At 38.8% G+C, this 27,374-nt stretch overlaps 1 protein-coding gene across 15 annotated transcripts in view; it reads right to left on the bottom strand.

The window, feature by feature from the left end:
• Anks1b (ankyrin repeat and sterile alpha motif domain containing 1B) overlaps window positions 1-27,374 on the bottom strand; it is a 1,165,904-nt gene that overhangs the window by 588,379 nt on the left and 550,151 nt on the right. The window lies entirely within an intron of this gene.

Here is a 27,374-nt window from a genome sequence, read left to right as displayed (position 1 = left end):
GCTTAACCATACATTCCTTTTAGAACCTCCTTCATTCTTTCAAAATATGAGTTAATTAAATCTACATATGTTTACCTCGCAGAATTTTGCAAATACTGAAAAATTATCACAGAGGAAATAAGTCACAATGTCAAGGCTTAGAGAAAGTTAATGCTAGTATTTTGATGTATAGTAGGTCTTATTATCTGAACAAGGTATATTAATATCTCTGGTAGATACCTGAAACCACAGGTTGTCTCAAACCCTATATCAATATTTTTCCTATGCATACCCATGATGATAAAATTCAATGTGCTGATTAATGACAGTAAAATATTAACAACAATAACTCTTACTAAAACAGAACACTGTTAAAGGCAGACTATAGTAACTCACTGTGCATAGCACATAAAATATACAGTAATGAATGAGAACGTAGTATTTCCTTCAAAGGCATCGTATTACTTTCTCCTTTCTTGCAATGATGGGGCATGGTATAATGACAACCTGATATGAGCAGACGAAGTAAAGTGAGGGAGGTAGGCACTGTGAACCGGTCCCAGGCGGTTCTGAGGTTGGCTTAACAGACACTTAGCTAATCTATGAGAATCCATAACTGGATGGTTGAGTGACTCATGGATGGATAGCACACACAGCCTGGATACAGTAGAGGAGGATGACTGACATCCTGGGCAGGGCGGGAGTGGGATGATGTAGAATTTCATTACATTGCTCACTATCATACACAACTCGAAGCTTTGAATTCATCAATGTCTACAAACTTCCATTTAAATATTTTTGGACCATTAAAATTGAAATCACAGAATAGGGATGACTAGTGTCATGTTATACTTTTATTTTAAAAAAATTCATTCACTTAATTAAAACTTATTTAAAACAGCCTAATCTAATATTTCCCTGGTCTAAGGATTATGAGAGTAAATACTTGGTGATAAATTAACTAGGAACCACCTCACCAACTTGGAATCTAGTAATGGATGCAAATGTTAAGTGAATATAAAAATATTTATGTACACATAAGCTTGTATACCATACATATTTATTCATAAAATTTTAATAATAAAATTGACTTGTTTACATATGCTGAGATTTGTATTCAGTTTATGTATTTATGCAATGTTATATTTTCCATGGCATTAAAATTTTGTAGAAGCCCATTTTTATGATGATAACATTCATTTAGGTGCAGTTTAGCTCTCTCGATCTTTTACTATTATTGGACAACTTTCTATCACTTTAAATTATGTACTGTACATTATATCTACCCCTGCACGATGGTTAATATTATTATGCAATGGGCTAAGTGACCTTGAGAAAGACCACCACCCTTCTCTGTCTTCCATGAAATAATGCTACTAACTTCCTCCTCTGCATGCTAGAAGAAAAAAATCTTTACTGTAGAAAAACCACATGGAAAGTGCCTTAAAACTCAAGTTGTTAAATATTAGCTGTCACCTGTCACCTGTTTCTGTGCACTCCCCTGAGAGGTAAGTGCCCCAATCCTTCTTTGCTTTCCCATGTCCAATGTCCAACATAATCGTTCACCCACCATTGGAATTAAATGTTTATTTAGTAAGTTATATGGAGACTTGGGTTTGGACAATGGGAGCCTGCTTGCCTGGAATGTGAGGGACCATGGTGTCCATCACTACAGTAGAGAAATAACACACAGCTTAGAATCCTTCCGTAGCTAAGGAAACTTGTGACTTCATTGACAGGATAAACCTCTATGTGTAAAATTTCTAAATGAGAGCAAATATTTTGAAGACTCTTGATGCTTTAAAGATCTTAACATATTTCAGAACATAGGAAATTAATTTTCTTTTTTTATAATTTTATTTTCTTGAATAGTTTGTGTATTTACATATCGAATGTGATCCCCCTTCCCCCTCCTTTCCCATATTCCCTTTCCCCTCCTCCTGCTCCCATTCCCACCCACCCACTCCAACCTCAAGGCCCTGGCATTACCCTACATTGAGGAAATGAGCCTTTACAGGACTAAGGGTTTCTCCTCCCATTGATGCTAAACAATGCCGTCCTGTGCCACATATGTGGCTAGAGTCATGGATCCCTCCATGTGTACTCACTGGTTGGTGGTTTAGTCCCTGGGAGCTCTGTGGGGTCTGGTTGGTTGATATTGTTGTTCTTCCTATGGGGTTGCAAATCCCTTTAGCTCCTTCAGTCTTTTCTCTAACTCTCCATTGTGGTCCCCTTGTTAAGTTCAATTCATTTTATCATCACGGTGATTGACAAAAATGTTCTTCTTAGCCTAACAACACTAGGTGCTTGGTGCAACAACTTGGTTTTCCCCATGTTGTAATAACACATGAAACCGTGCTGCTCTTTCTGTTGTATTTCACTCACTAGTCAAATGGAGCGAGCTTTTCCAGTTGTCTATATTCTTCAGATTACCCATCTGCCTTGACCACTTTTTCTACTGACAGATGTGGTGCCTGCTCTTGGGAGACAAATGAGTAACTATTTGCTAAATGGCTGAATGTAGCCGCCTCTTATTTTCAGATGCTGCTCTGCTCTGCATTCCCACGATTAGAGTTTTATATAGCTTGTTTCTTCCTTGTGATCAACTGTATCTTATTAGACATTCTTGTACCATACGAAAGCTAAAATCAAGCTTAGCTCCTTGATCTTATAGAATTTATTTTATTTTCTGAAAGTATTGAGTATTCCCAATATTATTTGTTCAATCATTTATTCTTCCTTTGACATGTTTAAACTTTATAAACTATTAATTCTTTCATATCTGGGTCTATTACAATCCATACATTTCTATATTCTTCTAGCACCACGATTTAAGTGATATGCTTAATGCATTACACGGTCATATTTGGTAAGGTCAGTGGGCTTCCAAATTTTACTTGTATAGCAGTTTTATTTTGAATTTTGAGACAGGCTCTTGCTATGTAGTCTAGGCTGAATTCAAACTCATTTTTTTTCACTCCAACTTCCCAAGAGCTGACATCACATCCAGGGACTATAGCAGGTTTTAATATAGTAAATTTAATACATTATAATACCTCACAGAGGAATTCCTAATTCCCATAATGTGCACACGCATACACACACACACACACACACACACACACACACACACACACTGTGGGAGGAAAGGGAAAAGAGAGGGAGAGAGAGAGAAAGGAGAGGGAGAGGGAGAGCAAGAAGGAGAGGGAGTACTACTCCATTACATTTTATTCAATCAGCAAATACGTGGAATACCTACATATAGCCAGCTATTTGGCCAGATGCCGTGAATAGAATAACTAATAAAACAGGGATTGAAGCCTGTTTTAAGAGTTGAAGTACTGTCTTAACACGCATGAGAATCGACATGGTTCCTAAATGTACATGGGGCATACTAGATAAGTAACCTCATTATAGAAATGCTATCATAAGCCTTGTGCAGCAATCAGTCTTAGTTCAGACTTGGGGGTGAAGGAATAGCCTATTCCAGGAAAGAATACCTGAAACTAAGTCCTAAAGGGTATGAGGAGCAAAGGGACACGAGTCATGCAAATGCTGCAGGACATTCATAAAATGAGATTGTTTGAATTTTACTTTAAAGATATTACTATTTGCGTGTGTATGCACGTGTGTGTATTCATGTTTCGTGTGTATCATGCACTTTTGCATATGTGTTCGTGTGTGTTCATGTGTGTATGTGTGTGCATGTGTGTGTGTGTGTGTGTGTGTGTCTGTCTGTCTGTCTAAATGTGTATGCATATGTCCATCTAGGTCCCTCTGGAAGCCAGATGAAGATGTTCACTGATTCCTGAAGCTGGAGTTAAAGATGTTCAATAACTACTTGACATGGGTTCTGGGAACCGAACTCTGGTCCTTGGGAAGGGTGGTAGGTGTGCTTACCCACTGCACCATCGCTCCATTCCCCCCAGCCCTGAGAAACTGTTATTTTCAAACTTTTCTAAATATATCCTATCCATTCATTCTTTTGAAGTTGCTTTGGTGATCTCAGTTCCTGGTTTGTCTTAGAGGCTAACAATTACGCACCAATTATCTTGAGAGAGAGTCTTAAGTAGGGAGAAGAATAGAAAGTAAGTCAGAGGAGGGGTGGGGGAGGGATCACAAACACTAAGAACGTTTGAAAAGCTGTGTGGAAACGTGTGGAAACTCATCCTATAAATTTCTATTATATATATATATGTGTGTGTGTGTGTGTGTGTGTGTGTGTGTGTGTGTGTGTGTGTGTGTATTCCCATGAAGTAGTTTAATTAGAGTTACCCTACACATGAGGCCAAAGAACCTATAGGTTGCCAAATTAAAAGCCCAGTGCCAGTTGTGGGGCACCTTCCCTTGCATTATTGGCCATGAAGTCCTGAAAAACTGCCAACCAATACTGGCTATTGTTACTGCTCATGGTACCCACTAAAAACTGATGGTAAGTCCCTACTGCTGAAAGTGAACACACTTGATCATAGGACAATGGCACTGACCAAGAAGATTCTTCTCTGCTGGCTAGCATTCATAGTACCAGATGGGGGAGGTCATCAATAGTCTGGCTTAACTCTGAAACCTGTAAACCACAATAATGGTGGACATAGTCGTGGCATGAATGTTATGGGATAATAGTATGCTTTCTGATTGGATTTAAGGCCTTCTCCAGAGGAAAAAACACATGCATTTTACTAGCATGTGTTTGTTTTTGGTAAATCTGCCCAAGAACCCATGGTTGGGGATTTCATGTGCCCCAGGGGTGAACCTACTATAATTATTCTTTAAATGAGCACAATATTAGAGTGTTCCCTCAACTTGTTTAGCGAAGCTCTCAGACCTCTCTAGAAAAGTTTGTTCAGTAGATGGTGGTTAATGTAGAAACTCACACCTGGCCAGTGTGTAGAGGATGTTCATGGAGTGCTTAGCCACATATGGTACATCTTCACCATTCATCAACTAAAGCTCAAGTACCATCCCAGAAGAGAGAACAGAGAGAGTAAGAGACAGAAGTCATGAAGGATTGCAGTGAAGCAGTATCTTCTGGACATGACAGTACCGATGCATTCACAAGCTCACAGCAACTGTGGTTGCCCAACAAGGTCTATACAAGATCAAGCCAGCCAACATTCTAGCATGGATCAGGAAGGGGTTCAGGAGCCCCCATCCTTAGCTGTGAAGTTCTTGATGTTTATAGCTTCTGTTTAAAGAACAGGTTTACTAAAAGGGTATAGTTTTGAATATGTACACCATGCTCCAATTGATGGCTCTACACCCATAAGTGTGTGGACAGCACTTAGATTATTTATAAAAGTGGGTGTGAGTTGGGTTGAGTGGAGAGATAGGAAGGTGGATTTGAGAGGAGCTGTGGGGAAGAGCTGGAGATAACTAAGATTAAAATACATCATATGAAATTCTCAAAGAATGAATAAGATATGTAAAAATAAAGAAAATTCTATGTATCTATGAATCTATTTATGTATCTATCTATATATCTATGTATCTATTTATCTATGTATGTATCTATGTGTGTATGTATGTATGTATGTATGTATGTATGTATGTATCTATCTATCTATCTATCTATCTATCTATCTATCTATCTACCTAAATTTCCTTTATAATCCGGCCATTGGTCACAAACTAATCTGATACTCCTGATACTTCTACATCTTATACTTACCCTCCAGACATATTCAGTACCCATATATTTCTCTACTGAAGGTCCCTATCCTGGAGGGCTATTCAAATAGGCAAGCTACTACACGTTATTTTCTGGGGTATATTGCTTGCTTACCAGATGTCTTAGATAATTACTTTTTAAAAGATTGAAAAGGTATCTGTAATTAAATATGCCAATAACATGAAAAAATTAAGCTTAAAATGGTGTAATAATTCGTCTACAGGAACCCTGAAGTTTTAGGGTTAAAACAGAGGTAAAATTAGAGAGAATTATTTCTTCACATGTAATTTATTTAGTGGAGTCTGCAAATATCGTTTATGTTCACACAGACACTTCTTATTTTCTGAAATGAATATGAACAATGTGGTTCATTGAGCATTTTGGTTAAATTCGCCATCTAAAAGAGCAACTCTTCAAATGCCAGTAAATAATCAACAGACCATCTGGTTTTATGTATTTACTTCATAATAGTTCAGGCACTATAGTATTTAAGGTTAATGTGAACTATTTTTAATAATTTTTATTTTATAGAACCTGGTAGTCATGGAGAACACAAATTGCACTTTTCTAATCTTATTATTGTGTTCTTTCAGAGGTTTGGCTTAAGTGTTAAGTTTTTACCTGTACAACTTTGAGCTAAGTGACTTTAAATGATCATTTTGTTTTGGTAGAACTGCATTTGAACCATTAAATATTTCCAGACTGAGAAAAAGAACTCCAGGGAACTCCTTTCTAAGTTTGCTACAGTGTATTGGAATTTTACACCTTTTTTTTAAAAAAAAACTTCTCAGAGAACATCCAGTCTAGAATATTCAATTAACCTGTGGGAAACAGTAATGCATTAATTGTAGAGGATAGCAAGCAGGGCTTCACATCTATCTTTTCCACTAACAGGATCTAATCATGGGTAACTCAATACTTTTAGGACAAATTTATTTGTTAAATGAAGTAATTGATTATAGTCTCTTTAAAGTCATTTTATCACTAAAAGCACTAAAATTTCTATGACTCTGGTCTTTTACCTGAAATGATCTAATGATCCGAGTGTGACTTGAGGCTTTTGAAGGTCTAATGTAATATATTAATTAAGTAATATGTTATAAAGGATGTCATCATGTGCTCCTGATTACTTGTCTATACCTTCAGCACAACGTTCCTGGGATGAATCATAATCCTTTCACCACTGATTCTGAGATTAGCCTTGTAGCTCTCTTTGAGCTGTAGAATAGTCTAGAAGGGACAAGTGTGGTAGGTAATTCAAGGTGAAGCTGTGAGCGGCATTAGATGCTTCCCTCTCTTGAGGTTCTGTCCTATGTTACAAGTCAGCAAATCTCAGGGAGTGGTTTCCTAAAACCTGGGCATCTGAGTGAAAATCTCTGTAAAACAGGCTTGATCCAAACACCAGCTAAATCGATTGTGACCCAGTAGAGTCAACCTGAGTTGCAAGGCTGTAAGAAATGTCCTTCCTTGTCAGCAGCCCTGAGATTGTATGGTTTGTCACAGTAAAAGCTGATGAATCAAGAACTAGATGTGCTTTTTGATGAAGCTAATAAAAAGACACTATTTTGAAAGTCTTGTTCCAAAACCCATTAATGAGTGACTCCTTTTATCAAGGCTTTTCTGCCTCTGATGTGCTGCACTGCATCAGCTAAAAGAAGAGTCTGCAAAGAGGGGAAGTTCACTGAGGGAAGCTGAAAACACAGCTCTGAGGCTCTCTCTCTCTTTTTTTTAAAGATTTATTTATTTATTACATATAAGTACACCGTAGCTGTCTTCAGACACACCAGAAGAGGGGATCAGATCCCCATCACAGATGGTTGTGAGCCACCATGTGGTTGCTGATATTTGAACTCAGGACCTCTGGAAGAGCAGTCAGTGCTCTTAACCGCTGAGCCATCTCTCCAACCCCCTGAGCCTCTCTCTTAAAACTGATGAAGGTTAAAGGTCAACAGTCAGATGAGGAGTTTCGGTTCAACCGCCTGGCACTCTTCTTACTACAGCCGCACATCATCAATAGATCTTGGCTGAAAATTCACCTTAGTAAAATTTAACAATTTTTTGTGTGTGACCACATTTGAATATATGCATAGGGCTTTCTACCTAGATGAAATGTATCATTAAGATCTGTAAAAATCGGGTTGGGGATTTAGCTCAGTGGTAGAGCGCTTGCCTAGCAAGCACAAGGCCCTGGGTTCAGTCCCCAGCTCCGAAAAAAAGAAAAGAAAAAAAAAACAAAAAAACCCCCAAAAACAAACAAACAAGATCTGTAAAAATCACATAATCTTTGAGATAATTAGTAATTTGCTTTTGCTTTGTAATGGAACATGGGGGTGGGGGAAAGAGTAAACATCTGAATACATTACATTTCTAAGGACAGTTAAATGATTCTGTGTCTTATCTTCCTTTATACTGCTGTAAATAAGCAAAATGATGACTAAATACTTATATTAAGATATAACATACATAAAGTACTAATATTAACACACAGAGCCTCTAGGTATCAAAAATGTTGATTATATATATAAAGATATATACTGTAGAGAATATATAAAGATACACTGTAGAGAATATAATAATTGAACATTTTATAAAAATATATAAATGTGTAATGGCTATGAGAAAAATCCAGCAGTCATCATCACTGTAAGTAACACCCTAAGCCCCATAAAGGAAGCTGATTGAACAGTTTACTGAAACAAAAAGCATGTTGCTAATTTTTATACATATGTTCAAAATTCAAGAGCATTTTATGGCAATTATATCTTTGGCAATTTATCTATGCCTAGAAATTAAAACATTATAATCATTTCCAGCATTGGATGAACCATTAATTACCTGACAATCTTTCTACTGAGTGACTTTATTGGGTATCACCACATCATACATTACCTAATCCAATGATCATTTAAAAAAATTCCCCAAGGTTATCCTTTCATCACATGCAGTGATAGGCAGGTATAGACCCTGCCTAGGGTAAAATGATAGGCCAGGGAGGATGGTTAAGGATCTGAGCTCTTCAATCAGAGAACAAAAAGAGGTCAAGGGGATATAAATTAGAAAGGAAGTAGTCAAAATATCACTATTTGCAGATGATATGATAGTATATTTAAGTGACTCCAAAAGTTCCACCAGAGAACTCCTAAACCTGATAAACAAGTTCAGCAAAGGGTCAGGTATAAAATTAACTCAAACAAATAAGTAGCCTTCCTCTACTCAAAGGGTAAACAGGCTGAGAAAGAAATTAGGAAAATGACACCCCTCACAATAGTCACAAATAACATAAAATATTTCAGTGTGACTCTAACCAAGCAAGTGAAAGATCAGTATGACAAGAACTTCAAGTCTCTGAAGAAACAAATTGAAAAAGATCTCAGAAGATGGAAAGATCTCTCATGCTCATGGATTAGCAGGATTAATGTAAAAATGGCCATCTTGCTGAAAGCAATCTACAGATTCAATGCAATCCCCATCAAAATTCCAACTCAATTCTTCATAGAGTTAGAAGGAGCAATTTGCAAATTCATTTGGAATGACAAAAAACCCCAGGAGAGTGAAAGCTATTCTCAACAATAGAAGAACTTCTGGGGGAATCACGATCCCTGACCTCAAGCTGTATTACAGAGCAGTCATGCTAAAAACTACATGGTATTGGTACAGAGACAGGCAGGTAGATCAATGGAATAGAACTGAAGACCCAGAAATGAACCCACACACCTATGGTCACTTGATCATTGACAAAGGAACTAAAACCATCCAATGGAAAAAAGACAGCATTTTCAACAAATGGTGTTGGTTTACCTGGAGGTCAACACGTAGAAGAATGCAAATTGATCCATTCTTATCTCCTTGTACAAAGCTCAAGTTCCAGTGGATCAAAGACCAGATACACTGAAACTAATAGAAGAGAAAGTGAGGAAGAGCCTCAAACACGTAGGTACAGGGGAAAATTTCAACAGAAAACCAATGGCTTATGCTCTAAGATCAAGAATTTACAAATGGGACCTCATAAAATTGCAAAGCTTCTGTAAGGCAAAGGACACTGTTAATAGGACAAAACAGCAACCAACATCTTGGGAAAAGATCTTTGCCAATCTTACATCCAATAGAGGGCTAATATCTAATATATAGAATGAATTCAAGAAGTTAGACTCCAGAGAATCAAATAAATCCTATTAAAAAATGGGGTACAGAGATAAACAAAGAACTCTCAACTGAGGAATACTGAATGTTTGAGATATACCTAAAGAAATGTTCAACATCCTTAGTCATCAGGTAAATGCAAATCAAAACAACTGTGAGAATCTACCTCACACAAGTCAGAATGGCTAAAATAAAAAACTCAGGTGACAGCAGGTGCTAGCAAGGATATGGAAAAAGAGAAACCCTCCTCCATTGTTGGTGGGATTGCAAGCTGGTACAACCACTCTGGAAATCAGTCTGGCAGTTCCTCAGAAAATTGGACAAAGTACTACCTGAGGACCCAGCTATACCATTCCTGGGCATACACCCAAAAGATGCTCCAACATATAACAAGGACACATGTTCCACTATGTTCATAGCAGCCTTATTTATAATAGCCAGAAGCAGGAAAGAACCCAGATGTTCTTCAACAGAAGAATGGATACAGAAAATGTGGTACATCTACACAATGGAATATTACTCAGCTATTAAAAAAATGACTACATGAAATTCTTAGGTAAATAGATGGAGCTAGAAAATATCATCCTGAGTGAGGTAACTCAATCACAAAAGAACACACATGGTATGCACTCATGGATAAATGAATATTAGCCCAAAACTTGAAATACCCAAGATACAATTCACAGACTATATGAAGCTCTAGAAGAAGGAAGACGAAAATGTGGATGCTTCAGTGCTTCTTGGAAAGGAGAACCAAAGACTTATGGGAGGAAATACAGGAACATAGAGTGGAGCAGGGACTGAAGAAAAGGTCCAGAGACTGCCCCACCTGGAGATCCATCCCATATGCAGCCACCAAACCCAGTCACTTGCTGATGCCAAGAAGTGCTTACTGACAGGAGCCAGATATGAATGTCTCCTGATAGCTTCTGCCATGGCCTTACTGATACAGATGAGAATGCTTACAGCTAATCATCAGACTGAGCACAGGGATCCAAATGGAGGAGTTAGAGAAAGGACCAAAGGAGCTGAAGGTTTACAACACAGTAGGAAAAACAACCATATCAACTAACCCGATCTGCTCTGAGCTCCCAGGGACTAAAACACCAACCAATGAGTTCACATGGAGGAACCCATGGCTCCAGCCACATATGTAGCAGTGATGGCATTGTCTGGCATTGATAGCAGGAGAAACCCTTGGTCTTGTGAAGGCTCTCTTCCCTAGTATAGGGGAATGCTAGGGTGTTGAGGTGGGAGTGGGTGGGAGTGGGAGCATCTTCATGGAAATAGGGAGTTGGGAAGGGGGTATCGGAGAGTCGGGGTGGGGGGGGCTAACACTTGTAATGTGAATATATAAAATATATAAATTTTTAATTTTTATTTTATTTTTGTTGGATATTTTATCACCTTAAAAAATTATAAAAGATCTTGGTCAGGCATGGTGGTGCACATTGTTAGTCCCAGCACTGGGGAGGTAGAAGCAGGCAGATCTATGTGAGTTCAAGACCAACCTGGTCTGCAGGGTTCCAGGACAGCCGGAACTACAAAGAGAGGTCTTGGCTCACAAAATTTAAAACAAGAAGCAATCATTTGGAATTCTTTCATGTTAAAGCAGGCTGTAGTGAACAGAAAAAATATTAAGAGTCCCTTAAACTCATAAGGCTGATGGAGAGGACTCTACACCTCAAATTCAAAGTTACATAGTTACTAGAAGGAGAGATTAATTAGGAATTTGGGGCTTTAATTCTTGCCTTATAAACTATACCACATATTAATGAAAATACACAATTTTGTTCCAGATAGATAGGATCCCACTTATTAGACTAGACTGGCAATGGACTTATGGCTACCCTTCTGCCTCCGCCTTCTGAGTGCTGAAATTATAATCATGTAAAACCATGTCCAGTTCAGGCTCTTGAAATTTTATCTTTAAATATGAATTCTTAGTATAACTTTCATAATCATATCTTACTAATTTCAATTACTTTGTCTTATAATTTTAAAATATTTTATACTGTGAAAAGTAACCTTTAGAAGACCATTTTCTCCCAGTAGGGGACTAGGAGTGTAAGAATAATTAACTCCCAAGCTGTCCTTGCTATTTTACTCATATTTGATTACTTAATTAAGGGAAATTGTGAGACACATAGCCAAAGTAAGTTGATCTCAGATTAAATAATTATGATTTCCATTAGGATCAAATTACACATCTCAGTGATATCTGAATATTATTAGAACCTAGAAAAGTTTTATAAATACAGTTTTAAATCGTCAAGTATTTTGCAAAGAATTGAGTGAATTTACCCTATCTTATGATAGGCAGTGCAGACAAAAGAACCCTTCCTTTATGTAGCCTACATAAGTGCTTAGGAAATAGATATCTAGTAGATTGCCTAATATCCACTTTAAGTAAGAAAATAATGGGACAGGAAGGTGTGTGTGTATGTGTGTGTGTGTGTGTGTGTGTGTGTGTGTGTGTCTTTAAGGGGAAACAGAAATTAGTCAGGCAAAAAAAAGGGAAAGTATCTCTTCCCTTGGTAACAAATACTTCGATAAGATTGATTGAGTAAAGGCTTCAATCCTCTTGTTCATCATCTTGCCAATGACTTAAGTTGCTATAGACTAAACTGTACACTTTGCAAAGAACCTGAATCCAAGAGGGACAAATACAGTGCACAGCACAGTCTTTAACAAGGTAAAATTTGGAGGTGATAGAGAAAGCATGCTTCTGAGATGTAAATAAAAATGTTCCTTTCCACAAGAGGCAACATTACCACAAAAGTTCACCAAGAGTGAGCCTTAGACTGCTGCCCTACACCAACATCATCTAGCACCTCTTTTGTAAAGTGGACCCACCCATCAGTTCGCCATTCAGGCCACACAAGACCCTCATTTTCTCTTCAGCTTCAGTTTCCACAGACTAATGGAGGAAGCCCAGCTTTCATGCTTTTGTTATTCATGAAGTTTTCACATCAATCTGGGAATGCAAAAAAAGCACTCTAGCCCATACTTGCACATAACTGTAAGAAATTGATTTTATTAATAGTGTGAGAGATCGGTGCTTGCCCGTGGGATGGGTCTCAAAATGGGGCAGTCACTGGTCAGCTACTCCTTCAGTTTCTGCTCCATCTTTGATCCTGCATTTCTTTTAGACAGGACCAATTTAGGGTCAAAAGTATCGTGGGTGGGTTGGTATCCCCATCCCTTCCCTTGGGGGGGTGTGTATCTGGCTACTGGAGATGGTCTCTTCAAGTTCCTTATTCCAACTGTTGAACATTTCTGTTAAGGTCACCTGCATTGATTCTGGGATCCTTCCTCATCCCAGGTCTCTGGGACTTAGAGAACCCACTGGATAGCCTTTATAGTGCTAGGAGAGGCCAGGCAGGCTGCTGGGTTAGAAATATCATCAACTGTCTTAGCTAAGAGTGACCTGCCAAGGCAAGACATACCCTCTAGTCCAATAATGCATGACTATCAATGGAGTAGCCAACAGCTTTTTGAGATATGCCCCATGGAAGTAAATTAATGTATGGTTCTGTAGACTTGGTGAAAAGCCTTTGGGTAGGGAGGTCATAGGCTGTATGAGAACCTAATACTGTTGTTCCACTTACTGGTCATGTTCAAATAGCATTAATTCTATAAATCATGAAAAGCATTATGATTGAGCTAAGATAAGCCTCTTTCTTGAATATGGTATTTCAAGTTGTCCAGTAAGCAAACAAGACAGACATACATAGGACTAGAAGATGGTTCAGCTGTTAAGAGCCACACTTGCTCTTGTTGAGAACCAGAGTTCAGTCCCCAGCATCCATGTGACACAGCTCACAAAGTCTGTGTAACTCCAACTCTGGGAATTCTGAAGCGCTCTTCTGGACTCTGCGGATTCACGTGCATAGTCGCACAATGCATGAACACACACACACACACACACACACACACACACACACAGAGAGAGAGAGAGAGAGAGAGAGAGAGAGAGAGAGAGAGAATTAAACACAAAGTACATCTTTATAAAAAAGATAAGTAAAAATTACAGAAGAAGGAGCAAACAGATTTTAAGAGCCAGGGGAACAGGAAGTTTGCTGTGAGATTGTATCTTCTCCTAAGGATGTCAGAAACTACACCCAACGTGACTGTCTAAACATGAACAACAAAACCGATAAACCCATTAATGTGGATGTGGGGAAAGCTCATGAGGGCTCAGCCCTATACAAAGAGCACAGGTAACTAAGGAGTGCTGATCCAAGACAGTCTTCCCACAAGATGAGTACACTCATTGGTTAGCCAATACCAGTGGTCAACTCTGGTAACATACCCATACAAGTAACAGAATACAGATTAAGCAGGTTGTATTTATACACTTAGAATAATACACATAACATATATGTATATAACAACAATTAGTGAAAAGGGGGGCCATGAATTTCAAAGAGGAGGGGCACATGGGAGTATGTGGAGGCAGGGAAAAGAGGGTGGAAAATGATGTAAGCCTAGTATCAAAAACTAAAAAAAATAATAATTTAAGGAGACAGATGAATAAATGGACCAATGTGCAAACATACATGTGTACAGATAAAGGATAATTACGTAAGACAGATGATAGACAAGTACAGCAAATTTTCAATTGCCAAATAAAGACTGTTAAATGGTAGTTAAATATTTGTTGAATTATTCTTAAATGTTTGGGAATTTTCATATTAGGTGAAATATGATTAAAGACACATAGAAAGGGAAGCCCACATTTAACGTGAGGAGAGCTGATAGTGTGGAGACACGGGGGCATCACTAGATTCTCTTTCAGCTAGGAAGGCAGTGGGAGGGGTGTGTCAGCTGCCACTGGTGACAAACTAGTCAAATAGACAAAAGCCTTACAATCTGGAGTGCATAGGCATGACAAGGAGAAGTGATGACACTGGCAGAGCAGTCTACTGCAGTTATGGTCTTAGAGCAGTTAGTGCTATGGTCTTAGAGCAGGGTGATGGGGGCAGCATTGCATTCAGAAGAGAAATAATTGTCTTACAGAGAAATGTCTATGAGAGAGATGTCGGCTAACAGAAGTAGAAATCAAGGAAGGCCAACAGAGCCAGGTAAATTCTGAGAGTTTGTGTGAAAGTCAAACAACACATATTTGGTAAATTTATTTAAATCTTTAAACTCATGGCACGTGTTGCTGGTTCATAGCTCTGCCCTCAGGACGGGAGGTGAACAGACACCCAGTTTTGCTGCACATACTAGTTTCAATGTAAATAAAAAAGGAAGCATTATTAGTTGAACTAGCTGAAAACTCACAGATCTCAAACATAATTATTATCTGGAATTGAACTTAAGATGTCATAGTGTTATAACATTTTACTGCTTGTCTTAGTTAGGGTTTAACTTTGGTGAGCAGACACCATGACCAAAGCAACTCTTATAATGATGACATTTAATAGGGACTTACAGGTTCAGAGGTTCAGTAATGGGAGCATGTCAGTGTCTGGGCAGACATGGTGCAGGGGTAGTTAAGAGTTCTCTATCTTCATCTGAAGGCTGCTAAGAGAAGACTAGCTTCCAGGCAGCTCAGATGAGGGCTTTAAAGCCCAAGCCCACAGTGACACATCTATTCTAACAAGGCCACACCTTCTCCAAAAAGGCCAAACCTCCAAATAGTGCTGCTCCCTGGGCCAAGCATATACAAACCATAGTTTATCTGTATCTTGGGGGAGAAATTAAAGATTGTTAAGGAAATATGGAGCTATAGACTATAGTCAATTCTAAGGCTGAAGTAGAGACCTACAAGTACTTAGAAGAACTAGAAAAGTTCACCCTTTTGGGTGAAAAGACAGATTCTTTAAATGACATAAACCGCAACATCTTGTACTGCCTTTGCTTGTGTGGTAGAGCTGTGATTTTGGATACCAAGGGAAAGGCAGGTAAAATTCTCTATCAAATTGTCTCTTTCATGGGTTAGTGTACTCTCCATGGTACTTCGACTCTGCATCATAATCTGTGTCTTAACCATATAAATAAACCTTTAGATTGCTTTTCAGACCTTAAATCTTTTTGTCCTTTTTCGGGCAGCTATGGTACTTGTCCAGCATTATACTGCATTGTTTCCATAAAATTACTCATAAGATCGATCTCAGGGAAACCCAGTCATTGGTGATATACTGATGGGGAAGATAGTAGGTTGAAAAGCATCCTACTCCCTAGCTTTTGAAGATGCTTGAGTATTTACAGTTTGACAGGTCAGAATCAAGAGAAGAGTTGTATTTAGAAAGGGAAAGATCAAGATAAACTGCCTGGTAATGGTTGTGCACGTCTTTATCTCAGCACTTGGGAGGCAGGGTCAGGGGGATCCCTTTAGTTTAAGGCAAGTCTGGTCTATAGAGCAAGTTCCAAGACAGTCAGGGATTCACAGAGAAAAGCTGTCTCAAAACAAGCAAACAAACAAAAAACAAAGCACAATACAAACCAAACAAAAAGAATAATATAAACTAGTTGCTAATCTAGTAGGAAAGCATATTTGTATCTCTTGGTGTACATGTGATTGTATACCAAGTTGTATACAACTATAGGAAATGGGACACAATTTTGGTGTAGGTGTTGGTTCGATGGTGCTTTTGAAATGATAAACATTCAATCACTAGATGGGATTGTAACAGACTACGCACAATGATGGTGATGAGTCTTATGCCATCAGCTGAAGAAAACCTTAAGAGAAACGGCTGTGAGTCTGTTGTCCCATGAGGAAAAGGAATTCTATTAGGAACCTGTAACATTGAGTCTCCCCCAAATCTGCCTTCTAGCCTGACCCATAGAGCACAAACTTACTAGCTTCCACAGTTTCATTAGTCATCCAATGAAACAATTCATTGAAACTATCTACCTATCTATCCATATCTCCCTCCCTCCATCTACCTACCCACCCATTCATCCACCTATCCATTCCTATATCCTTCTACCTACCCACCCATTCATCCACCTATCCATTCCTATATCCTTCTACCTACCCACCCATTCATCCATCTATCCATTCCTATATCCTTCTATCTACCCACCCATTCATCCACCTATCCATTCCTATATACTTCTACCTACCCACCCATTCATCCATCTATCCATTCCTATATCCTTCTACCTACCCACCCATTCTTCTATCAATTCCTCCCTCCCTCCATCTACCTACCCACCCATCTATTTATCTATCTATCCATCCTAGATACTCTCCATCTCTCCTCTCTCTAAAGAAACCTAGCACAATATATTTCCACTGGTAAGCACTTGTTCAAAACTTCAGTCTTGCAATTTTATATGTAAAGAAGAGATTTTTGTTGTCCCTTGCTACCTGAAAATTTTCCTGAAAAGAATTTCTCTTTCTGTTGATAAATGCAAACACAAATCCCACCAGTATATAACAACATACTGCTCATGAGTGGCACCGGAACCAATCATATGTAACGTTTACTAAAATTTGGCACAGTGCTGAAGATGTGTACTTACCATAGTAAGTGACTCAAATTAATCCTAGTAGCAATTCTATGTAAATGATGACGTGGCTGTCTTAGTTTCTTTTCCTATTATTGTCATAAAATGTCTTGATAAATCATCCTGACGAAAACATCCTAAAGAAGAAAGGGCTTGTGTGGGCTCACAGTTCGAGATACCGGCCTCCACAGTGAGGAAGTCAGACAGTAGGACCTTGAAGCATCTCATCACATTGCACCACAACAGAGAACAACAAATGCTCTCTAGGGCTCACTTATCTTCTCCATCCCATATAGCCAAGGATCTCTTGCTAAGGGATTAGACTGCCCATAGTCAAGATGGGCCTTCCTATATTACTTAACACATCACGATAATCTGCCACAAGCAAACCAAAAGGCCCATCTTCCAGAAGACTCTAGTTTGTGTCAAGTTGACAATGCTAACCATGGTAATGAGTAAAACACAATTCACTTTAGGGGCATTTAAAGGGGACATTGAAAGCGTTCTGTAGGATACTATAACAATGAACATCTGGCACTTAACTATTTTCACAAATGGATAGAGACTAAAACAGAAATCCCAGGATACACTGTGGACTTTAAGTGCTAACGGTGTTTGTGTAGGTTCATCAGTTGTAGCAACCAACTGTACCTCACTGGGAAAGGATACTAACAATAGGGCGGTGGGGGGGGGCTATTTATGTGCATGGGATAGGGGACATGAGGTCATGACCATCTCTGTGTCTTACATTCAATGTTGCTATGAGACTAAAACTTCTCTAAAAAAAAATAAATTCTTGGGGTTGGGGATTTAGCTCAGTGGTAGAGCGCTTGCCTAGCAAGCGCAAGGCCCTGGGTTCGGTCCCCAGCTCCGAAAAAAAAAAAAAAAAAAAGAAAAAAAAAAAAAAGAAAAAAAAAATAAATTCTTTTAAAAAATTAATGACCCAAGTGTGAATAAGACACGAATTACATAGAACACCAGGGTTTAAAATCAACATGCACCATACTGATAGCACTTAGGGTTCTATCATGCTGCGTTCCTTATGATTCACTTGTAATTAGTCAGAATATACTGCAGCTGTTAGTGATTTGGGAAAGAAGAAGATTTTTAGAAAGGGAAAATGTTTCATTATTGTTGCCTTCCAAAATTCCTTTCTTTGTAAATAGTGTTTTATATGTATTTTTTCCTTTCCCATTTCCAGCCCTAAATAATATTGTTAGGCAGGGTTCTGCCACATATGATAAACTAGACATCAATTTTATACCCCACCTCCTGCCTGAGTTCTATAGATAGGCATTTGCTACACAAACATTACTTTACATGCTATGATTTCCGATGCGTCGTAAGCCGATACTGTTAAATCAGTACGTCTAGCTTTTAATCTTTCCACATTTATACTCTGACACCATTGTCGGGTTTCAGATGTGCTACGATGCTTTTTGTGTCTCCCGTCTTAGCAATTACTTGAGTTTAAACAGGACATTTTGATGCAACATTGGAATGTATGCATTTCTATGTAATGTTCACCTTCTACATTATATTTAGTTGAACTTCCTTTTTATAACCCCTTAGTTTCCCAGATGCTGTAACACTAAGGATATATATATATATGTATATATATATATGTATGTATATATATTTATAAAAAACTATATTACTTATAGATGTAGCAATGGAGTTTTATATACCACAGGACAAGGTTTGTTTTAAACAACAATCTCTTTAAAATATGCAAAGGGCCTATGCAAGCATACATTCACCTTAATTTTGCTACGTTTACATGTATTGTATGACTAGAGATTATACTAGGCTTTCTCACTGATGACAAAGTATCGGTAATATAGGGAAAAGGCAGGAACAGGCTTTTACGAGTTGGATGGTAGCAGACGGACAGTAGAAGATTCAGTATGACAAGTTTAAGCATTGGAAACATTCTCAGACTTTCAAGATATTTGACAGAGCCCAAGAGACATGCCAGTGTGGTAGATATCCACTGGTTTTAGTTGAGTAAAATCCTCCTGCACCCAGACAGCAGCATGAGCTTCCTTTGAGAAACTACTCATTGGGTGGGTGACCATCCTAGCTAGGGTCCATTCCTACTATTGCCGAAAGGGGAGATTTGGTGAAATGCAGGCAAATCAGACTCACCATGGGATATAGATTTTTAAGAACCATGGTAACTGGAAACATGCAAAGCTTATTTATTTTGATGGTCATATTTTATGGGTTGCTCTAGATACCCTACTTGCTCAAGCTACTAGTTTTGAATCCTTTCTTTTTTATCCTGTTGGTGTGTTACAATCAGAAATAACACTTCTGACCAAGAAACTAGGTCTCTTTAGTGATCTGGAGAAGTTACAAAAATAAAAGATAACAAAATGACTAAATTTGATAAAAGGTCCATTGAGTTAAGAAACAAAGAGTCTTTAACAAAACTGTGGAGGAGTTGTTTACCTAGAAATGGTGCCGAACTCTGGCCAATCTTGAAACAAGACTAAGCCAGAATGTGAATTAATACTGTTACTTCATCAAGACTCTGGCAAGGAGAAATGGCAGCTACTTGGCAATATATTTGTACCACACTGTGATATTGACAGTTCCTTATATTCTTTCAGTTTGGGTAGCTTTCATGTGGGCCACAATGTTTCAAGTTGAAGAATGTATTAATAGAGGCCTTTTGATGGGCTATTTAGAATTTATTATATGATTTATGTAAGTAAACCCAGAACCTCCTAGAAAAACATAAATAAAAGAAAAGGATAATAATTTTATACCTGAAAAAATTATAGCAACTGATGCACTTATGGTTATCTGAAAAGACATGGGTTCCTGACTACTTAGATGGCTCAGTAGATGAAAGCAGCTCCTGTCAAACCTGATGACCTCACCTTGCTCCCTGAGGCCCACATGATACAATGAGTGAACCAATCCCCATAGGTTGTCCTATGACCTCCACAGGCACAATGGCTTGCATGCTTGCGCGCGCGCGCGTGCGCGCACGCACACGCACATGCACACGCACATGCACACACACACACACACACACACACGTAATATTTGTTTAAAAGAGAGTTCTTAAACTCACAGAAGTTCTTTCAACTTTGCCGTTTGTGCATTTTTGATGTGAATTCAGTAAAACTTTGGCTTAGATTCTTGTCCTTGATATCAGGTTGGTGCGCTGCTCATTCACGATGGGTTCTTTGTAGGGATGAATGTCCTTATACTATAAAGTGTTTACCAGCATACCTGCTGTCTATCTTTAGGTGCCAAGAGCAAACTTCCAAGTGTCTCCTGAGGGAATTGTCAAACTTTCCTCCATTAAGGACCACTGGAGTATAACACTGTGGTTAATGGCAGACATCTAGAACCTGGCTGAGCTCAGCTTTCAGGAATGCTATCTTACTGTTATTGACTTGGAAAGTTATTCATGTTCTTCATCTCAGAAATGATAAGGCTGGTGTGTCTATAATATAACCAGAGTAGTTAAGACACTTAGTGACAAGCTGTAAAAACTATCACTGCTGGCAACGGTACTGCTATCATAATTCATAAATCCTAAATGCGCATTTTCTAATCCAAATCTAAGTAATGACTAACAGATTTATAATTAGGTTGGTTGACAAAGATCGACTAGGACTAAACCTCTAAAATAACTGAAATCAACAACAAACTAAAGTAAAACTCCTAAGGTCTAAATATAGTGATTTCCCATTGCGACGAGGGAAAACTCTGGACTTAATTCATTTAATTTACAACTATTTAAAAAATGAGTACTGTTGCTTCCCATACTCAAGGGAAGGTACAGATTGGAGAAATATGAACAAGAAAAATTGTATGTCCAAAGCTCTAATTCTAAAAGGAGTAATTTCTTCCTTCTTCTGAACCGGCGGTTCTCAATCTTCCTAATGCTATAACCCTTTAATACAGTCCCTCATGGGGTGGTGACCCCCAGCCACAGTTTATTTTGTTTCTACTTCATAACTGTAATTTTGCTAAGGGATGTATAAGTCAACCTTGTCAATGAAGAAGTGGGATGGAGCGGGAGGTACCACAGGCTCCTTGAACTCCTCCAAGCGTCCTGAGCTGATGTGCATTAGATCTAAGATGGTTCCAGAACAAAAATGAACCAAGGCTGGGGCAGTGGCTGCTTTCTCCATCTTCTCAGAAGACCTAACAGATGATGGTGCTCTCCCTTCACTCCTTCTGATCTGCTTCATCCGGCAGGGCTTTCCTTGGGGCATGGTGATGGTTTGGTGAGATATGGTTGAGAATTTAGGGGCTCTGGGTTGGCTCTAACACTGTATCTGCTTCCGAGTTGTGCAATAAGATCAGATCTGCATCCTCATGCTGGTCTCTGGAGTCTGACTCCAATAATTCATCACGTGACTCTGTCCCCTCTCACCCCCACCCCCACCCTGGTCCTGCTCCCACATTGCTAGTGTTATTAATATATGTGTTTTCTGATGGTCTTTGGAGACCCTTGTAAAAGGGTGGTTGACCCCCGAAGGGGTTGTAACTCATGGATTGAGAGCCCCTGCTCTAAACCCTAAAATGTTAGGATCGAAAGAGGCTATTAAAATCAATAACTACAGTGTGGAATATTGTCACACTGAACTAACCCAAGAAATCCTGCCGAAGACAGTATTTTAAAGGACAGAATTTGTGCCTGTGCATTCTAAATCCTCTCAAGCTCAACACGGAGAAATGACAGGTGAAACCATGAATTATCAAACCACTTTCTACATAAAAATAAACTCTTGAACTCCTGTGTTTTGCTTAATGGAAAATCTTATCAAACTGCTTTTTGTATAAAAGTAAAGTCTTGAACTTCTGCGATTTGCTTAATAGAAAATCTTTTCCTTCATGACTCAGTGACGACCTCAGACACACACCATAACCTCGCTTGGTTATGTGCGACCTCAGACATACATCAGAACCTGCTACAGAAGGAATAACAATTCCAGGTGAAAACTTTGACGATGTGAAAAAAAACAAAACAAACCAGGAATGAAAGGCCCACATGAGTAATATTTAAAATACTGCTTCAGTTTCCCTAGCATAGGGTGGTGAGGCGGGAGTGGGCAGGTGGGGGAGCACCCTCATAGAAGCAGGGGGAGGAGGGAAGGAATAGGGGGTTTGTCGAAGAGAAACTGGGAAGGGGTGACATTTAAAATGTAAATAAATAAAATAACCAATAAAAAATAAAAGTAATCTCAAAGTAAAATATATCAGTCTTTCCTTTTGGATCTTTCAACATACTCAGCTGAGTCCGGCTCTTTGCCCTTCCACTCACTTTACCCAGGTATGTTTACCCTGTGGGGGTGGTGGAATGGTAGAAAGTATCAGAGATGAAAAGCTCAGGAATCTCTCCGCAGATTTTGCTGGGAAGCCGAATCCCGATCCAGCATGTCAGGAGCAGGGTCCCTTTGAAGGAGGTTACCAGGGAAGCTCAATTCACAGCCAACAGTCATGTCTTTGCAAGGAAACTGCACGGTTCAAGTATGTGCTATTCTCGCTGCGAGCTGAGCCATAATTAAAATTTCTTTACCACTAAGCTGTTCAAGGTGGCCTTGTAAATAGAATATATTCAACAAATATTCCTTGATGAAGTGTTTCAGCATAGTAAAATGAAGCAAAGGTTTCGATGAAGTTACATGGCTAGTCAATTACAGTTTATCCAGGAAATCTGTCCTCCTGAAATTCTAGTCCAGCTCTGGGATGAAAGACCCAAGACACATTGTTATTTTTGTGTCCATTTGTGTGTTATAAACATGTGTATATGAACATGTACACTTGTATGCATGTACATATGGAGGCCGGAGGCATGCTGGGTTTCTCCTCTATTACATTCCAGCTTTTCCTTCTAAGACATTGAACTTGATACTCACTGATTCAGCAAGATCAGCAGGTCACTAAGATTACGGGCATATCCCATCATGCCTGGCCTTTTCTGTGGGTATGATGAGTATCGATCCATGCTTTGTGGATAGGCTTTTTGCTGATTACCCTCTCTCCAGCTCCACATTGAAGGTTCTGATGAAGGTTTACCTGTCTGCTCACCTAAGCCACACTTGACCACTGCTAAACATTTCTTTGTTTTGCTTTATAAATGAACAGAAATGCTGAGAGGTTAAGAGAACTAATTCTGTTTTGTTTTGCTTTTACTTTTGTTTTCATTTGCCTGGCTAATTGTACCAGAAGGTATCATCGAAGAAAAACACTACCCTGTTATGTTTCTGGGACCCAAGAATGCCAATAAGATAGCCAAAGTATGAAACTGAAATCAAAGAATATTCAAGATAAAGAAAATTAAATATCGTAACGTTGCTCTTTCCCAACAATTGTCACAGTAGCACAAAAGCTTTCTGCCATTGTGAATCTTTTATGCGTTTCAAAAGCAATCCCAAAGCTAGGCTCCAGGAACTGTTTTGGACAAAGCAAACTTTTAAGAATAAACACATAGCTTTCCCTGATAACTGTTGCATTTAAATATTGATGCCAGTTTAAAAACACTTTCTCATGTTAGAGTGATTATTTGATTCTTACAGTGATTATTATCATCTTCCAAAGATAGCTCCAGTAGGATTTTTGGTACCACAGCTCCTGAAGTCTTAAATCTCCCATCAAAAAATGTAGACTATTCCCCATCTTATTAAATCTAGACAGGCTTGTGACTCTCTTGAACACGAGTTTAAAAGTCTGTCCCTTCAGCTGGGCCCGATAAGGCAACACACTTGTCTCTTGAGCAGCAGGACTTTGGTCCCTTCCTTCCTCCCAGATGGCAAACACAGAAGATTCTTAAGCACAAGATAAGATCTATGGTGAGACTACAAAATCCACCGGAACTCCAGGGAGACCTCACAGACTATTAAAAACTATAAAGGGCTTTCTGAGGACCTCAGAACTTGCAGTCTCTCTGTTAAAAATTACAGGGCTTCTAAGTATCTAAGGGCCCATAACGTCAACCATCAGCATTATAGAGAACTCAAGAGTATAGAAAGGTTTCTCTTAAGGTATCTGTTACTATAGCTTTTGTTCATAAGAAGAAAATCTAGCAAGATTCATAGGAAGCCAGCTAAGTTTTGTAATACCTACTCTGAGAAGCATTGTCAGTTTGAAGCTAAAAGGATCAAAGGCAATACTACAGGCAAGAGAGGCCTCTGGGCAACGAGACTACTCCAGGTAGGAAGCAAATTGGAAAGTTACTCAATATTATGCATATGTCACTCATTATCACAAAGAAAAGGTTACTCAAAGGGGATAGGACCCCAGAGGGCAGACCCAAGAACCATGGAGAACAACACTCAGAATTGAGTGAGAATTGAGCTCAAACACAGATCTGGAAACAAGATAAACTGAAGCCTGCGGGGAGTCGACTATACTTTTATTTTTCCCCCCACTGGAAATGCCTCTTGTGGTTAACCTATGTTTGTCTATTATGTGGTGAGTATGTGAGAGGCAGGCAATATGTCTCATTGATTTATAAGGATTCAGACCAACAGGGATGGTCCTCAGATGCTTTGTGTAAAGTAACTTACCTAAGGAAAACAGTTGAGTCTACTGTAGACAATGAACATTAGGCCCCAGACTGACACTGAAATAAGGATGAAATAGTGTGTGTGTGTGTGTGTGTGTGTGTGTGTGTGTGTGTGTGTGTGTGTGTGTGTTTAGGTGTCTTTGTGGAAGACAAACATAGTTTGGCTGTAAGACAGAGGATGGGCTATACTATGTTTGTGAAGTTGGCACAACTTTATCCGGTCTTCTGCCCGTCCGTCTACAATACTGGTACATTTCCTTCCAAGTAAAGTCCAGGTCTAATCTATTTAATTTGGGGAAGGTTATGGTTCACTTCAAACTGGTAGACTGTAGTAGCAGTGATTCTGTATGGCTTCGGAAGATAAATCAGAATGGCAACCTAATGCCCATTTCACTTGTGTCTGAAGACTGGCATTGGAGCCCTGCAGTGCTAAGCAAATAGCTTGACTTCTCTCTTTCCAAAATGCCTTGAGAAAACTCGATATAACTCATGCAGTGAGACATCATGGAGGGAATAACCCATATGGAAATGTCCAGTCTCTAGCTTCTCTAGCTCCGTGGTACTTCATCTCCATCTAATTTTATTGAATAGGAAACACTGACAAGAGTGATCAATTAAGGCTGTTCTGAGCAATGCAATCTAAAGATAATATAATGATTCCTATTATAATTGTTTTAAGTTTGGAATGGTTGCTATAGCAATGGAAACAACTCTTTTGAATTTAAAGGGCAGTTGATTTTCCTTCCTTCCTTCTTTCCTTCCTTCCTTCCTTCCTTCCTTCTTTCCTTCCTTCCTTCCTTTTTTAGCTCCTCCCTTCCTTCAAGTGGGAGAACACACAGATTTTTGGACCATGATTACTTTCGTTTAAGCCTATAAATAGGATCAAAAAGCAACCCGCTGGCTACCAGAGAAAACTCTAAATTTGGATCAAAATAGGTTTAAGTCATTTTTAAAAATCATGCAGTACTACAGACTACAGAAAGTTGCTTTGTCCTTCTGTCTCACATCTGTTGATTAGGAATAATTGGCACACAGACTAAAGTGAATGAATTAATGTATGAGAAAGATGCCTATGGTGGCGTCTGTCACAAAAATTCCTGAATCAGTTGCTGAGTTCCTCTGCTGATGATCTATGGGGATCTGGCTCTAAACACAAGAACGAGAGTCATAAGGATGCTGCTGACAGTGGATGAGGTATGTAGAAGATGGAGTACTTCCACCCCTTCTTTAAGGACTAAGATGCTTTCTTTATTCTTGGGAACAAGGGAGAGACACTGCCTTCTTTCTTAGACTTTTTCTTTCTAGGAGAAGCCTGGGACTTTTATCTCTGGCACTTAAAAGTGACTCAACTGTAAAAAGCTGTCCATGAATACTGAATGGAGAGAGGGGAACTTAGCAGCTTCTTCCTAAACATATGCATACACAGCCAACATTTATGAGAACCAGAGAATGTGGACATTTCCTCTTACTGACCTATTTATGCTTTGAGACATTCAAAGTACATGTGGGGTCATGTGTGACTCAATGGCCACTGTGATAAACAAAAGTGATATTTTCTTTCTAAAGCATATTACATGATGATCTAACCAAACTACTGAGAGGCAGGAAAATGTCAATGGTGGTCAAGGACACAGACCCAGAGTCAGATTATAAGGCATGTAAGCCCAGTTTTAACCTCTTTTAGCCAAGTAAACATGGATGAGTCAGTCAAATGCTCCAGATTTAGCTGTATATTAGTGATAACAAGGTTTAAGTTAGTTAACCCATACAAAACGTTTCTTAATCGGGATGACTTACAGACAGGAATCTTAACTGCCAACCATGTCTTTTACTGCTAGAGGGAAGCGAAAGTTTTCAAATGCTGTAAAACTTCTGAGATTTAAAAAAAAAAGGACGAATCTTTTTAAATGAAAATTGCTACATTAAGCTCCAGGGGTGGTTGCATAAGTACCTAGAGGCCTCCACACAACACAGTAAAGCTAGAATCCTTTGCAGTTTGTCAAAACGAACTAAAGATAGAAGAATAATAAATACTGAGCTGTTAATGGCAGTGTCTACTCACGATAATTTAATGACACTAAATCTAGGCAGCCCCACTGGGCTATGCCAAGACATTGTTCTAACTGTATCTAATTTGGTTGACTTTTTCTGTTTAATTAGTGAATAGTATAATTATGTGTCCTAAAGTTTGTATGAATTTAATATCATCAAGTAGCATTAATGCAAAGTAGAACAAAATAACAAATCTTCACCTTTTTTTTTTCGGTCTTGCCTTCTTACAAAGAATACAATTAACTCCCCAGCACTACCCTGATTTGCTTACATAATGAATGCCATGGGGGATAGAAGGTACTTTCACATGACCCCTCATCAACACCTAGAAGACCTCGTCTGATTTGGTTGAACCAAGGTCATTTTTAATAATTGCAAGTATGAGCGAAGGTCTACTGAAGATCTGCTCAGGAAAATGTATCAATGTAGCCAAAATAGGTGCAGTTCTGCATATCCCGCTCTTCTTAATGCCTTGATTGCCAAAATAATCAATATGACCCTTCACTAACCAGCTCTATGTGCAGAGAAATC

Source organism: Rattus norvegicus, chromosome 7 (genome assembly GCF_036323735.1).
Source record: "Rattus norvegicus strain BN/NHsdMcwi chromosome 7, GRCr8, whole genome shotgun sequence".
Classification (NCBI taxonomy): domain Eukaryota; kingdom Metazoa; phylum Chordata; class Mammalia; order Rodentia; family Muridae; genus Rattus; species Rattus norvegicus.
Note: the sequence above shows the minus strand (reverse complement) of the source record. Positions and strands in the feature narration are given on the sequence as shown.